This window comes from Numida meleagris, chromosome 6 (genome assembly GCF_002078875.1).
Source record: "Numida meleagris isolate 19003 breed g44 Domestic line chromosome 6, NumMel1.0, whole genome shotgun sequence".
NCBI lineage: Eukaryota > Metazoa > Chordata > Aves > Galliformes > Numididae > Numida > Numida meleagris.
The window spans coordinates 7603657-7619150 of NC_034414.1; the positions used below are offsets into that span (position 1 = coordinate 7603657).

The following is a 15494-nucleotide window of genomic DNA, read 5'->3' on the forward strand; positions in this document are numbered from 1 at the left end:
ATGTCACTGGCCATTGGCTGTATGATCTCCACAAATACAATGTTAGTCTAAGAAAACCCTTCTTCAGCTGGGCTTTTTTTAGTCTTTTCATGCGTATTCTTACAGTTCCTATTCACATAGTAACCATTTTAACCTTATTTTGTTCTGCTTTTAGACTAGTTTAGTTTCACTGGGTGCTTTAAAAGCTACCTTTGAAGGTATTTCCCTTTACTTACAGTGAGAATCCATATTAAGTACTGTATGCTTTTAAGCATTCCAAAGGCTTTGTGGGCTTCACTTTCTGTATTGTTAATGCAGTTGATACAGATTCAGCTAGCTTTCATGTCTAGCAAATTCATCATACATATATTTTCTGTCTCTCAGCACCTCTGCTAGCTTGATGTTGGTCTCTGACTAGCTCTTTGTATTTCCATGGTTACTAGTACTCAGTCACAAGGGTTTTGTTAACCCTCAAAGGTAGAGTGATTGTATTTTTTTTATGTAAGAAGCACAAAAATAACAAATTAAAATATATATATATAACGAAATATCATCTTTAGCACTACAATATAAATTTTAAAAGTTAATTTTCAGTAATTCAGAAAGTGCCTAAGTCTTCTGCAACCATTAGAACTATGTCACATTTTTTGTACTGGTGGGTTTCAGTTTGAGAACCTGAAGGGTCGTTTTTTTTTTTCCATCTTAATATTGACTTAAATCTGAGATAGATTTTGAAGGCAGTGGATTTAAAGTAAAAGTAAACAGTTCATGTTCAGAACTATCCTATAATAAAGTAGTCACGAGAAAGCATTATTATTAGTGTGCGTACTATTGTTTGTTTTCAAAGATATGAAAAATGGTGGTAAAGAAGCACACTTACTTGCCAGAGAACACATCAGAATCAGACTAAGAATTCCAGATCTCAAAATATTATATTACTTCCTTACAAAATACTGACAGGGAGCACTTTCTAACTTTCACATCTCTGGTCAAAACCTGGATTCTTCACAATAAAGTGGAGAGAGTTGCATCATCTATGAATGGATAAGAGATATCCTATTTCCCTTAAAAGGAGAAGGCATCTGGGAAGAGCAGGGTTTTCCTGAGACACTTTCTTTAGATAAGATTAGAGTAGTAGCAAGTTCTAGTATTTTTATGAAGTTGTCATTTATTATATTCTCTTGTGATGCAGGGCTGTGTTCCAAGGAAAGTTTTCAGGATCTTCCTTGGACAGAGCAGTTAGTGAGTAGCTTGGGGTAGAGAAGTGAGGTATTGTCTTAGTTTCAGCTGGAATTGAATTGTTTTCTTCAGAGTGTCTTGTATGATGGTTTTGGTTCTAGGAGAAAAATAGTGTTGATAACACACCAATGTTTATAGCTACTGCTAAGTAGTGTTGCACAGAGCTGAGGCCGTTTGCAGCAACGGGCCCAGGGAGCTGGGAGGGAACAGAATTAGGACAGCGGACTTAAGGTGGCCAAAAGGAAATTTCATACCATATGACATCATACAGGAGTTCTGAAAGCGGTGGGAGTTCATCTTTTTCTCTCTTCTGCTGTTCGAGGGGCTAGCTGAGCATTTGTCGGGGGGTGGTGAACAATTGCTTGTACTGTATAGTGACGTCCAGAATCAGACTCTATAACCCACGTAAGGTTATAAGGCAGTTATGTTTATTCAGCGCTGGGTGCAAGGGGGATCGCTCCTCATAGCTTGCACACCAGATGACAAGAAAGGCAGATATTTAAAGAACAAGTGGCTTACATATGCATTAGATTTCCAAGAAAAGGTCGGGTTATTACAATGAGTTCCCTCCCCCAGGTCCCTGTCCTGTTACACATGCATGGTATTTCCTCAGTGGTCGTTCGGTGGTCTTTTTCTGATGAAAGGTCGCAGTGTCCATTGCTGTGTTGTCCTGACCTGGATCGAGTTGGAAGATGCTGACTAGCTCTAGCCAGCCGTCTTATTGTCTGCAACTCTGTCCACCAATCCGCTGCTTCCTTTCGTGTTAATTCTTGTGGTGTACTGTTCTAGCTGATAGCCTTGCATTCCAGAGATAGGGCAGCTATCAGTTTTATTTGGAGAAATAGGAGACCTGCTGTCTGTAGAATAACTGCTTACATACAAAAAAAGCATCTGAAATCAGGGACCTCTCAGGAGGAGCCATCCCCCTAACTGTTTCACCTAGTACTGTATACCACTGTCTTTTACAAGGGCTACATGCCCCAGACTTCATCTATCTTTTCAGCACAAAAATTTCATTTTGCAAACCTAAGCTACTCACTAAGCTTTCACCTATTCAATTGCACTTGCCATATACATTCATATATACATATATATACGACCATAACTATTGTCCTTTTCCTTTTCTCTATCTTAGTAAACAGTTCTATCTCATCCCATGAGTTGTACTTTTTTCCTGCTTCTCTCCCACATCTAACTGGGAAGGGGAGAGTGAGCAAATGACTGTGTGGTGCAGAGCCACCGACTGGGTTGAATCACAGCAGGTACAAATGATAAAACAAAGCCAGAGAAATGTGTAATAGGAAGAAAAAACCTTGTGTACTAAGAAGATTTTGCACGGTGATAGAAGCATTAATTGGAATTGCATTAGGTGACCCTTTTAAATAGTGGAACAAAGCTCTATCAGGGTAAAAGAATGAGATTTTAACGTCACCTGTATAGAGTTATTTCATCAAAACATGCAGCAAAGGCAACAGAATCTTCCTAACTGACGAGGAGAGGACATTCCTTTTCCTTTCTTTTGGAGAATTTAATTTTAAATGGAGATATTAAAATTGTGGAATCACCAAATCTATAGAGGCATAAGCTTCTATGGTCATCATATCAAACCATAAAATAATGAGTTGTTTCACTATTCATAGTATCACAGCAAGATGCATAGGCATGCCAGTAATATTCAAATATAGTGTCTGAAAGGTGATAATTGCATGGCTATATAATATATCTGAACAGAAACATAGCTTAAGTACACATATCAAGAATTACTGAAAAATGGAATAATTAAACTCCAGTGTGATAATTGTGCTGGCTACTCCACATTGGTCAAAAGTGTAACTGTCCTGTATTTACAGTTATTCGATAGTCAGATAAAATGTGTACATCCTTGATGCTGACAGTGATTATTTCTTACATGTGTAGAACAATAGCAATTGTGCATAGCCAATCTGACAGTTCTGGTATGAACCATGAAATAAGATTTGTGGATCTGAACCTGATGAGTTTGTGTCAGGATGACAACACTGCCAGCAAGTGAAGGAAAGATGAATTAGTGGTAGGGAGAGTAATAGCGGCAAAGAACAGCTTGCCAAGGTGACTTGCAATCAGTGTGTTTGGGATCCACTTGTGATTTTAACAGCTTTTTAATTTTAAAATTAAAAAAGACATCAGATGTCAAGAAAAGGCATCTGTTGAATCTTGGGATCGGCTCTGTGCTAGGTTTAAAGCTCTGCTTACAATTTTGGGTGGATTAGCTTGTTATCAGTAAAACATTGGGTGTTTTTAGCTAAGGGCTGCATGTCTTGAAGTTGGTGGCTGCTACTCTCTTCATCATAGTCTTCTCTGCTATTAGTGCTCCTAAGGAGAGCTGAAAACGTTTCCTCAGAATTCAGACAGGAAAAAAGCAATCTGGCTCAAACTAGCTTGTGAGTATATCTGCAAGTACAGCAAAGCAGGATGCCCAGAATGTTCCAATCAGGAATTGCCTAGAAAAAAAACAGAAAGGGAAAGTAGTTGGCAGGTGTTTTAGCATGGAATCATTCTGACATTCTGTAAATTGGCATGATAAACTCAGATTATAATAGACTATGGTAAAAACCAATTATTCTGCCTCCAGAATGGGAAAATTACGTTTTTTGGGATTTCAAATGGATTTTGGAAATGAATTCATTCTAAAATTTCTATGCAACAAATCACAGCACTATAATATTCAATTGAAATATTCTAATATTTAATGACATCAGCATGAAATGCTTCTAAAATTGTTAGCGTTGCTTAGTCCTACAGCTGACTGCAGTACAGCCTGCAAGGATTTTGCAAATCTGCATATAAAAATATTTTTTTCCCTTCAGAGTGAAAATTTTTACCTCACCTTATCTGGAAAAAGATCTTTGGCCTCTATATAGGAAAGAGCGTTTTCTAAAAATGTTATCCTCCGGAGATGAACTAGGCAGTACCTTTCTTTATTTTCATCACAGACTATATCCTGACAAATATAAGACAAAGACTGTTTTCATTAAAAGCAGACAGGTTTTGTCCTTGGGGATGGGGTGTTACAGCTGATCCTTTCGTGAGTGCTCTAGATTGTACTAAGACTCGAAGCTTCTGATTGCTCACAGTCCTTCAGTCCTTCTTCAGTATAATTCCTGACAATGTTATAAACCTGATCACATGAAAAGCTGTTTTGCAGTTTACAAACATTTTATCAGAGTATTTACATTTTAAATTTTGGTGACCACAGGGATGTGTGGTGGTTTTTTTTTTTTTACCTGCTTTAATACCTCTTCTTACTTGTCCAGCTCTTCTCAGTGTTTGGAAAGCCAGTTTCGGAGGTTTTGGCTGCACTTCAGTCATGAAATGTTATCAAGATTCTAAACCTGGCTACAACCCTCTCCTTATGGCTGTGAGAGGCAATGAGCCAGAGATGATCTCTTGACGGGGTTGTTTTTGGAGGAGCAGGAACACAAAATAAGGAAATATTTTTTCTTATCGAGAAATTTAAAAAATATGAACTTCTCTCCTGTTATTCTGCAATATGCTTGCAAGGTTCCGTTAACATTGTTAGTCTGTACAAATGGTATTAAATCATTTAAAACAGGTGACTTTCCATGTTGCTCACGTACGTTAACAGTGCTTATCCTAGAATTTCACTGTGGATTTCTTATTTGCTAGAGCTCTTTTTGAACTTGCTAGGACTCACTGTGCAAAGCAATCTGCACTGCTTCGTTATTCATGCAATCTAATTCTCATGGTAAGAGTGGAAAAAAAACTATCCTGGTAGCCAGTTTTATTAAGATTTCTGACTCACGAGGGACATTTTCATGTTTACATATTGCATTTTTGTCTTTGGGGAGAAGGTTTTTGAAATGCATACAGGAACCATCTTAAAGGAAGTGATCAGGGAAGGTGACGCCATGGCACTGGGATAAAAGAAAATAGAAGAAATAAAACTTCAGATTGTTAGCCTACCGAAGCTGGAGATATTTGAGCTATCTGAACATGGGGCTGTCTCTTAAAGCTCTCTTTCTTGACTTTTTATTGAAGTTACACAGAGAAACTTAGGTCAGAGTAAGTGAAAAAAATACATAGGTAGCAAGTACAAAATAAAGTATTATTGAATATAATTCTGCAAATAAAGTAAACGGAAAAATAGAATTATAGTTTACTTTTGTTGCATAAATAAATGATTGTTTCTCTTTTGTTTAGAAAGATTCTTTTCTCTTCATAAATACTTAAGGATTGATGGGTCATAATCCAGAGAAATGATTGCAAGACTGTTCAGTGTCTTGTAACCTCCATCACATCAGTTTATGCTGAGTTTCGCTGTCTTCCTGTTGCAGCGCTCTTCAGTTATTCAATGTGTTTCTCAAGTCACCGGTACATACAGAGCGGAACAGGAGGGGGCAGAACTGCATCAGTGTAGTCACCCACATTTCATTTACAGGCATCTATATCCTGTGCTCGAGTGGAAAGCACATGTAAAGTAGTGGAAAACTGATATATGCAAGAGATTTGTTGGTAGTTATAGCTTAATGTTCACCTAAAATCAATTTCTTAAATACTCAGAAGCTATTTTCTGTGTAGGTTGTTTGTTGCTGCTGTTTCTCTTAGGTTTCTAAAGCATGCAGTTTAGTAGCCAGATTTTTACCTTCTCAGATTTAAAATAGATACTTTTGTTTAAAACATTTTAACTATTCAGTAAAATAATAGCCATATTAGCTATAAAGCAGATTATCATCAGTATTTCTGTTGAAACCTTTAGTGGAATGGAATCGTTGACTATTTCCTGTACGGAGTCTGATTTGAAGGCCATTCACTGAAAGTGAATTTCACTCAATGAAACCACTTTGGTTAAACTAAGCTGTTGAGATGATATTTCAGAGCAAAGGCTGCGATTCTTCCCAAAGATTTTGCAGCTTGAGTAAAGAGAGAAGGGTCAACAATCACAGAGCAGCTCTGGGGAGCAGGGAAAGGACTGGATGAAGGACAACTGGGGAAACAGTGAGATTCACTGTTTGCTTTGGTACTTTATTGTAGCTTTTTTTTCTTTATTATTGTAGACTCTTCTTAGCAATAGATTCTAATTTTATTTTTTTCCCCAGTAATTTAATGGAAACATAAAATCAAAGAATGCTAGCTAGTATTTATGCTCCAATGAAAATTAGTTGTGCTAACGATAAGTCGCTTCTGCCGTAGTAAACCTTCTTTTGTAAGAAAACAGACACTATTCTATTGAGCCTTTTGGCGGCTATTGATTAAAAAACAGTGGTAGGAATGTGCATAAGTAAGTTCTTGAAGTCTTCGGAATGATGTTGTTGGCTTAATAAATGATCAAAATGAAATAACTAAAGCTGTGTCATCTTCACAATCTGGAGGCGATGTAGGTAGAAGGATTCTAGAGATACCTAAATAACGTTAATAGCAAAACAACCCTTTGACTGCAAATTATACCAATATTCTGCTATGTTGTAGAAGTGCTATTTTAGAATTTATAAGCAGTTTATATTGACCTCTGCCTAAACTAAGAGAGAGAATAATTTGGTTTTTGTTTGAAATTGTGGGTTGAGAACACACTCTCTGTTACAGAAGATGCTTTTCATATTCATATGGGGTCTGTCTGAACCTAACAGCTGCCTCTTCAGCAAATCGGAAGAAAGCTTGGTCCTTCAGAATCTCTGATCCAAAAATATTGTCAGTGCAGATCCTTCTGTCAAGAGTCATTGAACCAGCTTACGTCATCTGTATGAGAAATTTTGACTGTATCGGACTGGTTTACTAGGTAGTATTTACTAATTTGGAATAACAAGACTGCCATAATTCCTATATTGCTATCACTGAGATTTACATCCTTCTAATAGGAATCAGTTTTGATGGGCTGGGTGATCTCTGTTTTTGAAATTCATACCATAATGAGAGCCCACAAACTCCAACACTCATTCAGTTATCCCACTGTATTTGGGATACCAACCCTATTACAGTACTTCTGTATCTGTGAGGTACAAATCCAACCCCTGTAATGATGTGAAACAATTAGGATCCTTAATATATTGCAAGCATAGAACCCACCTTTTCTTGTAGAACTGTGGAACGAGATCCAGCTGGTCTCTTTGACTGTGTTATTACCTGGGAAGACAAATTCTGAAAGCTGAACTGTGTGCAATCTGATGTGTCTTGTGTTCTAGCATTTGCAAGCCAAATGTTTTGAAAGGGAAGCTTCCTTTTGTTCTCAATATGTGACCCTGGCGACTCATAACTGACAATTCTTGTGCCAACGTTCATTTTTACTTCAAATCACTTTAGCAAATGCATATAACTAAAATTTGAAAACTCGTCTGATATTGGTTTTACTCTTTGGCAAATTCACTAGTCAAAGTTGCATCTTTCCACTAAACATTTTATAAAATTGTATTCTGAAGGCCCAAATAAAACCAATCAAAAATCCGTGTATGTCAAGCTAACTTTTAGTTGTTTGAAATGCAAATAAACAAAAGGTTTACTCTTCATTGTCAACTTGCTGCCTGATTCAGATGAACAAATGAAGCTGGGCCTGTAACTCTATAAAAACATTCTGAGAATTGAATCTGATACTTTTTTAAAGCCTTTTCTTCTGCTAGACCTAGGACGGATGACATTATTGATCTGTATATTGTTTTGGTTTTTGTTGGTTTTGCGTGTGTTTAAGGGTGTGTATTCATTGCAAAGTTTACCCACAAAGTGCACTTTTTGTGTTTTTGAAGTAAAAAAAATTGTTAAAACTAATGCTAACAAATGTCAAAAGTGAATGTTTCTATCATATTCACTGGATGCGCTTGATGCTGGTGTTCCTGGTTCTGTGAGGTGTGGTTGCATGAAAGAAAGTAAAACATATCATAACAGGCATTTATGAAGGCTTGCATTTTTTGCCTTCCATTAAAATCATAGCTCATTTGGTAAGTCATTTGTATAGTGAAATGATACACACTTAGATATACAAAAATTGTGATTTCCAATCAGGAGTTCAGTATTGAATAATTAGTGTAATTATTTTTACTCAGATTTCTCTGCTCTCAGAATCGTCAACTCCTTACATATTTGGTGCCATAAGCTTCTTAAGTGACTAGAAATTTATTACTCAATCTTTTTGCATGATAGATGTGGTTGATATTATCAGAATGATGAGAAAGTGAACAGAGTTGAGCAAAACTTTAGTAAACTGGAGGAATTGATTGGCTCCTTAGCAGCTTTGGATGCAGGCATCATTTCTACTCTCACTGGCCTTCACGTAGCCTCAGAATGATCAAAGTGCCTTTTCTGTAATTAGCTTTCTTACTTCGTTTCTGAATCTCAGCAACTCAGTGACACGTGCTCATTATCTCAGACTACGTGGTCGTGATTCCTATCCTGGTTCAACAGAAGCAGAATTTCCTTCCTCATAGCGAAACATGCAATACATACATTTCTTTTAAATGTTCAGTTTGTATCCTCCAGTCTGATATGAATGGCATGTACCTGGCATGTGGGTGGCACTCAGACAATTTTCTTGATTTTTTTTCTTTTTTATGACAGAAGAAAGTCTTTTTCTTTAAAACCAAGCTGGACATGAGCTGGCAGTGTGCACCTGCAGCCCAGAAGGCCAAGTGTATCGTGGGCTATTCTGTAGAGTTAGTCCATGTCTGGCAAGCCATCAGTTTCTGCTGTGCTGTAGCTTATGGATAGAGTGAGGCACCAATCTGAAATGGACCAGTTCTGTAAGATTCACTCTCTATAACTGGTGGAAAACTAAGTGGAATTTATATTACTCAATTTTACTTGGACGTTCTTTCTACCACTCTTGCTTCAGCATGATAGGGATGTTGCATGAAGCAAGGTAATGAAACAGCTAATGACAAAGTAAACCTTGCATGAGATAAATTCAAGTTTAAATGGAGAATGTTGCCACATATGAAATATTCCTGCTTTAGGGAAAAGGATTGCAGCTTTACAAACCCCGTGGTTTATTTGCTGAAGAAGTACCTTCCCATGGCTTAGCAACGTGGTTGATGTACTCTGTTTTGAGCAGCATCTAAATAATTGTAAACATGTACTGCTTATGAAGAGGCAAAATAGCTTCTGATAGGTTCTTGATGATACCAGGTAAAGCATTTGCTGGTAGGCTAATAGTCCTATACAGAAAGAAGAGTCAAAATCACCCAAGTGACTCCCTGACAATGCAGCACTCCTCAGAAAGCAGCCTAGGTCAAAGAGATATCCTCCAATCACTGGCTGGCTCTTGCATCAGTCCAGGGGGGCTCCACTCTGGGTCCACCCCTTCTGCTCATGTGGGACCACAGGTGCACACAATCTGCTTGTGCTCTCTGGGCCAGCCACACCCCTTCACCAGGTGCTCAATCACCAGTTCAAGTCGTGACCTAACAGTTCCTCTTCAAAATGAAACATGGATTTCAATTTTTAAAAACCATGAACTTTCTGCTCTTTTGTAAGCAACAGAGAGGTACTATTTTTTTGTTGTTGTTTTAATCTGGTTGTTTCTGTGATTAATGTTTATGCTGGCTGTTTTTTTAGCAGTATGTCTTATTTTTGCCTCTGCCTACCTGAATATTCACCAGTTACTTTTGTTTTCAAATGTGTGTATCAGTGCTGAGATCAATCTGTTGTTGGTGTCGTGGCATTATATATTAATCTTTCTAGTGCTGTATCGCTTTTTCCTTCTTCATTTCCTTTTGGTCTTCTCATTGTTTTTAAGTTACAGCAAATCACTTTTTCTGTTTGCTTTCTTTTTGATGCAAACTACCCTCCGCTGCATGTGCACATATACATTTTTGTGTGTCCACACACTGCTTTTACTGGAAGAAAATGGCAGTACTTAAAAACTTGTCCATCTTCTCTCTCTTGATGAAAGGGTACATTATCATATATAACCCACTCGCCCTTCAGGTAGGATATATCTTTTCTTAATTTAATCTTTTGATAAAGAAAAATAATTTCATTAATTTTTATGACTAAATTTTCATTAGGGTAGAATAACATTTTAATTCCAATTTATTAAAAAGCCAAATAAATTATTCTTATTAGTATGAGTTTTGAGTTGTATGGATGCTGAATTACAAAGTGCTGAAGGTGATTCTGCATCTACAGTTTTACTCGTTCCTATATAGGTTGAAAATTAACAACCTGACTTTTGCTTTTGAGTATTTTTATATTGAAAAAAAAAATGATAATTTATTATTTCCACAGTAACATTTTTACACAGTCTTGAAAGACTGTAGCCTGTTGTCATGCTGAAGGATCTACGTTTGCGTGTACAATTATTCAATGTCTGATCTAATCTCAAGACCCTTAAATAGCAGCTTACTCTTTGCATTTGTGCAAGCAACAGTTTTCTAAGTGGCTTTTATATCTGACTTTGTAATGACATGCAGTCCTTTTAATGGCAGCAAATTCACTAGGTCTGATGCAATATATTTCATTTTGTGGTATCATTACTATGAAAAATTGTGATTATTTTCACGCACAAAAAATTAGTCAGATCTTCAATATTTATTCACACATTCCTGATGAATTATATTTGACTGAAAAAATATGTATTTGAAATCCTTTCAAATCATTTCACTAGGTATATATTCTTCCAGATAATCATTTTTGAGAAAGTTAAAAATAAGAATCATAATAAAATCAGGAAGTTCTTGGCACCGTCATTATGTGTACACTTGATTCTTGTAATTCGTTCATATCTTGTTTTAAATTTTAATAGTAACCATTTTTGGTATTTCCAGTGATTCTCTCCCACCTTTGCCACCCTTTTTCATTTGAATGTATTTAACTAAATACTGATATGATTACTGAATATTACTGTATCACATGCATATAATTGGCATCACAATATTGTGTCACATCTAGCAAGCAGAACGCCTATCCAGTATCTTCAGTTTTATGGTAGTTTACATGTGTGATTATTAAGTACACAATTCTAATGGGTCTGGAGTTTCTAGTGTGGTCTCATATCACAACTGGAAGATTCTTAGGTGACTTCTAGGGTAAGTTGTCTCAGCAGGCTACCAGTTATATGAACAAGAACAGCACCTGTGTGTGATTTTATCCCTGGGAGTGGTGCAGGGCCTGCTGCAGCATCAGCTGTGGCAAAACTCCTCTCTGCCCTGCTTCTGCACTGCCCAGAACTTTGATTACTAACGCCTTGATATTTTTGCAGTACATTTTACCATATTCTCACTGCTTGACTTATGCTTCAGTTCCAAGCATACTTGTTACAATCAAGGGACCCTTTTCCCTTTTTCCAATTCTGTAAGCCAGAGCAAGTCAGTAGGGCTTTCCAGGTACCAGGCATGGCTCAGTTACAGCACACTGTTACAGAAACCTAAGGCTTAGTGTAAGTGTGATAAATGATATGTTACGTACATCTATACAGTTAGCAATTCTCTTTCCTATTTCTGTTCTTAAGAAGTAACTCCCTTGTTAGCATCCTGGGAATGGCATGTGTCCAGTGGCTTTCAGATTCTTTCAAGCAACGTATTCTCTTCAGCTTATTGTATTCTTAATCTAGTGGCTACTGGCAAAAAACTGTTTTGGAACCTGTCCCGCAGTAGGTAGAAATATATGCTGGCTTTATAAGTGCTAGACTATTAGCTGTGCTAAGAAACTTACCGGCAAACAATTGATTATGTACACAAATAGAGTCTGACAAAAAACTTGCTTTGAGCCACAAGTCAGAGGCTTAACCATTGTTTGTGGCAGGTTACTTTATGGCTTGTGAATTCAGTCAGTTGGGTAGGAATGTGATTGCGAAGCAGTCTTTTTTGAGATATAGGCAGCTGCTTTAGCCAGCTTATAGAGCCATATGTAAAATGGCCTCTTTGCTTTCACTTAACAGGATGCTGTTCACCTTTCTGCTCTGCTGAGCACCATTTCATGACTTCACAGCCCAGGAATTAAACCTAATACACAAAGCAGCTTTACTAGTAATTGTCTGTGGATTAAATTAAATGCCTGTTCTCATACCATGTATCTGAATTGTATCAGACCCACTTCTCGGTTTACACACTTGTTTCTGTCAGTAAGAGGCAGCTACTGAAAAGCACTGCAGTCCTTGGGAGTCTGTCTCTCCCAGCCATCCAATGAAAGTGCTGGGGATTTTTTGTGTTCAACACAATGTTAATTCTATTGTGTCTCATAATGAAACAAATAGCTTAGTCATCTAGTATAGAACACCAGTGCATTTTATTGATGTAGCTTCTGTCAGTTGCTGTGTTTTACACTGCAACTTTTCAATTCCTATTGTCATAACACTTGGTAGTTGGAAATTATGGCTTTATTTTTGTTGAAAGTTTTGAGGGATTAATAACATTTGGGTAGTCTTTTTTTTTTTTTAAATTAGATAAATTGGCATAAAATAATCTTGACTAGCTTAAGTATTGCCTTTTTCTTTTAACTCTTGCGTACTGGATTTTCATATGTGGAGAACGTAAAACTGCTAATTTTCTGAAGAAAGCATTTATACATAATGAAGGTAAAGAGCCAGTTGGTGGATTTATGCATGCGTTTCTTCTACTTCTATTTTCTCATGATTGTTTACTGTACCACTGGATTGCGTAACTTTTGAAATTCTTGACTTGATGTGCTGCAGCTTGCTTTTTGCTGTCCAGGTGGGGTAGCTGATGAATAAGAGTTTGGTGCTCGTCATCTTTGTAAAAATTTCACAGCCTCGAATTTGTCATTAACAGTATGCTCCACGGTTGCTATACTTCTCCCACCAATCTTTCAGTGATCTTGAAGACCAGCTCAGTATCACATGACTCAACATGATCTTAACATGATTTTTGAAAGTATGTAATACGTGCAAGTCATCACAAAACTTGAGTTTGGTGCAGTATTCTGTACAGATGTGAAGAGATCACAGATTTACCTTCACATTTCTTAATTAATTCAGGGGAGTGTGGTTAAAAGCTGACACTAGTTCATTCAGATTTTCAGTCAGATTTTAGAAAGTCCCTGAACTGTGATTGTTTGATTTATGAAAACTGCCAAAGATCACTCCTTTCAGACTAGTGTACCCTTCAATGACCAGCCAGCCTTTGGAGTGAGGGTTCTTTTAACTTTAAGTTTTTAATTCCTCCAGGTGTTAACATGCTCTTGTGAAACAGTTTAGGTGACAGGACAATATTGAGTTATTCTAAGAGAGAGTCAAGGATTACGGTACTTTTCTGAATTGCATTCTGATTTCTAGTCTAAAAAGGATATAGAATAGATTTTTGAGAATTTTTAGTAGGTTAATTCTTTTCAATTAAGGTTTTAACATTTTTATTTTACAAGTTTACTTTTTTGTTGTTGTATAGAAGATAGAACTCTACTTACTGAAAGAAAAACACATTTTTTTTTCTATTTTATTTTAAAATTGGTAGAAAGGAGTTCATACATATTGTGCCAGGCACCACGTGTACTAGCATAAAAAAATGAAGTGTTATTTAATTCTTCACAATCATCTTCAAACATATTTCTTCCTTTTGTTTTAACTGATACTTCTGGAACTGGCTGGTGAGTAGGCTGGAATACAAGATCATCTCTGAGGTCTGCAGCACTTAAAAACTTCAGCAGAAGGAATCCCTTGCATTACGAAATCATGGAAAGTCTTTACTAAATGGTTCTAAAGTGGAAAAATATTGATGTATCCCTTCCTGAACAAAGTACCAAAATCAGATGATTATCAGCAGGCCTTTAAGTCTTGGCTACGTCAGAGTTTTAGAAGTTTGCATCACTGGAAGTCTTCATCAGTATAATGATGAATGTATTTTTGTCAGCACCATGGGAAGGAGTTCAAGAAAAAAAAATGGAAAGTATGAAGACCATATTTTTACCAGTCCTGTCGCATCAAAAAGCATCCATAGGAAACACTTGAGTATGTATGGTGCAGAACCAGCTGCGTGGCCTCCTTCCAGCCCTTCACGTGTATTGTCAGTCTGATTTTGCTTAAGGTTCTCATTAGGAAGCTGAAAGTACCAGCAAAATGAGAACCCATTCTAAAATATTCTTACCTTAAATGCCATGCTATCAGGGCAGTATGTACATGATCGTACATGTTATTCCACAGTAGACTTCACTTCATTGCCTTTTACTTTTTTGTTTGTTTTGCAATTGCTGTTATGGTAAACATAACTGCTCCTTCGCAATCTCAGTCTGATTCAGACTTTCTTCATCATTCACATGGACAGAACTCTCACCCAGGCCCTTATCATTCATGCCTTGACAACTCCAGTCATCTTCATTCTAGTCACAACAAATACTGGCTTGCAAAATTTAGGTATTTTAAAATATTTTTCTTGTTATTTTGTTGTTCCATTGTTTGCTCTCTTATACTGTGAGATTATTTGCTTTAACTTTTAGACCATGCCTTGCCATCTCTTGCATGTTTGAACTGCTTACTGTATGGCACCTGTAATGCTAGTTTTCATTGCCCTTTTAAGTTCTTCCAACATGTATTTTTTAATTTCCCCCTACACTATTTAATGCATAGTATTAACTATAAATCTTCAGCGTTATCTCATTGTCCTTTCATTCCTTTCTAATTGCATCTCTAAATTCTAATGCAAATATATATTTACATAGTCAAACCACATTTGACTACATAACAACAGTACTAACCTATCATAATACTTTACAAAGCATGTGGGAATTCTTGGCTACTAACAAATGAAGATCTGATACTAATTCAACCAATATTAAAATCAGCATGTATCTTATTAAATATGCTGTAGTCATATGCCTTAAGTACACCTTCTTCATGACAATGTTCCTTATGAAAGCTTACCAGGAGAATGTTGTAACCCAGTGTCTCAATGTATGAGACGTTCATCAATATTTAGCATTCTTCTGTGGTACTTTTTTGTTTGTTTTTGAGTTAATAAAAAGAAAGGTGTTTTTTATATTTCAGATAATGCTACAGTCTTTTTCCTTAAGCATGCCAGTATGGCATAAGCATCTAATTGCAATTTACATAAACATTACATTCCTCTGAGATTCTCAGAACTGCTGCTTAGCAACATCTTAGAATCAATAGACACCCCAAATCCCTGCATATAATCGTGTTGGTTTTTTTTTGTAATATGAAGTTAGCTAAAGAGTTTGCCATGCACAATCAGCTTCTGCGCACCGCGCTGACACACGGCTTGGCAGCTAAACTCCATATGGCATTCAATACAGAGTTCATTGCCCTCTCTCCTGGTAGAGTTCTGTCTACTGGCACAAGGAACAGAGGTTAATGTGTCTACAAGCTCTCCTTGCTCTGCTTTGGTTTT

The 15494-nt window shown here is 36.8% G+C and overlaps 1 long non-coding RNA gene across 21 annotated transcripts in view; it reads left to right on the forward strand.

The window, feature by feature from the left end:
- The window catches only part of LOC110402020, a 160255-nt gene that overhangs the window by 11853 nt on the left and 132908 nt on the right, over positions 1-15494 (forward strand). The window contains exon 1 of one of the 21 annotated variants that reach the window (XR_002440823.1): positions 9668-9682. The exons of 19 other annotated variants lie outside the window; for them this stretch is intronic. This is a non-coding gene — a long non-coding RNA (uncharacterized LOC110402020). Of the gene's footprint in view, positions 1-9667; positions 9683-14485; positions 14501-15494 lie in introns of those variants that run through there. One more of the 21 variants, XR_002440824.1, reaches the window with a different exon arrangement.